Raw genomic sequence first — 1,975 nt, forward strand, 5'->3', positions numbered from 1 at the left:
ATCCACATACAATACCAGATAAATAACACGGTCATCAATTAATTTAAAATACACATAGTGATCTGCTTTGCTTCTGGTGAAGCCAAGTCCCTGTATAAAGGTATCAAATTTCTGATATCACATCCTTGGTGACTGTTTTAACCCATATAGAGACTTCTTTAACTTTCATATTAGTTCTTCTTACCCTTCATCGCAAAGTCTTCAGGTTTCTTCTGTTGGGTTGTGTTATATTCTTTCCACGACTAGCCCATGTAGTTAACCGAGGGGTTAGAAGGGGGGAAGAGCCCCCCCTTTGTTGCGCCGATTGCGTAGCGAGGGGAGTCACAGGGGGTTTGAGGGGTGCAGGTAACCCCACTCTATGGGGTCTGGGGCAGTGCCCCGGAAAATTTTGGTTTTGGACCCTATATTAGGTTGGGCGGACCTACCTATGGTTTTGTGCATGTTTTCCACACATGGTTTTGGACACGATGGTTTTCGGTCCATGGTATTGGATGCTTCGGCATGTATAAATATGTATTGTAACATTGAAAGGAACATAATGAAAAATCAAGTTGGTAGTCCCGGTTTTGGGATCCAGGGGAAAATCTCTGTGTATATGTGTTTTATATGTTATGCTCTCGCATTTTTTATTTTCTGTGTTTTAGAATTCGTATGCAGGTAATTTCTGTACGGGGTTAAAACCTACATTTGGTATCAGATCTATTTTGGCTTCAAGGGGTTGCCTTTGCTGCTGAGGGGTTTTGCTTGGGCCTGTGGTAGACCTTGTTCAGTGGGAGATCTGTGGGATTGATTCTGGTGGTGAAAGAAGATGGCAAGCAGTGGCAATATAGAGATCGAGAAATTTAATGGTCAGAGTTTTGAGTTATGGAAACTCAAGATGGATGATCTATTGGTGGATAAAGATCAGTGGATCGTGGTAGATCTAGGTACTAAACCAACGGTAATGTTTGATGAAGAATGGAAGAAGTTGGATCGGAAGACAAAGAGCACAATATGATTGTGTGTCTCAGATTCAGTATTGCTGAATGTATCAGGGGAAGCTACGACGAAGGCTTTGTGGGACAAGTTAGGGACTTTATACCAATATAAGTCTCTGGTGAATAAACTATTCCTACGGAAAAAGTTGTATAACCTGAGGATGAAAGATGGAGACTTGGTGACAGAGCATCTGAACGCATTTAATAATGTGGTAAGTCAATTATCATTTGTTGATATTAAAATTTCAGATGAAGATAAGTGCATTAGTTTGTTGTGTTCTCTACCAGATTCGTGGGATAGTTTGGTTGTTGCAATAGGTAGCAATGCAACTGCCTTGCAGTTTGATGAAATAGTCTCATCCTTGCTGATGGAGGAAATGAGATACAAAAATATGGAGAGCCAGAATGGTAATGCCTTGTTTGTACGATGACAGTCCCAGAACAGAAACAAAAATAAGTCATCGAGTGGGAGGTCTAAATCTATAGGGAGATCTAAATCTCTAGGAAAACCTGTAAAGGTGGTGTGCTGGAAATGTGGAAAGGAAGGGCACTACAAAAGGGACTGTAAATCTAAAGCTCCTTATAAAGGAAAGGGATCTGATAATGCTCCTTCTGCAGAGGCGAAAACCATCTCAGATGAAGGTGGGGATGTTTACTTGGCTTCTTCAAGTACACATGTTTATCACGAGGCATGGTTGATTGACACATGTGCATCCTTTCACTTCACTCCCCATAGAGAGTGGTTTTGCGAGTATGATAAATATGATGGTGGTGATGTCTTCTTGGGGGATGACATGAAGGCTAGAATCGTTGGTCGCGGAAAAGTAAAGTTGAAGTTGCAAGGTGGAAGGGTTAGAACACTTCCAGGTGTTCTGCATATTCCTACATTAGCCAGAAATCTGATTTCTGTAAGCAAGCTGGATGATGCAGGTGTAAAAATAGTGTTCAAGAAAGATACCTGCAAGATGGTTCGGGGGGCACAGGTATTGATGCGGGGA

The sequence above is a fragment of the Pinus tabuliformis genome, chromosome 1_2, assembly GCF_031772625.1.
Source record: "Pinus tabuliformis cultivar Carrire ecotype Pingquan chromosome 1_2, CPIR1, whole genome shotgun sequence".
Classification (NCBI taxonomy): Eukaryota; Viridiplantae; Streptophyta; class Pinopsida; order Pinales; family Pinaceae; genus Pinus; species Pinus tabuliformis.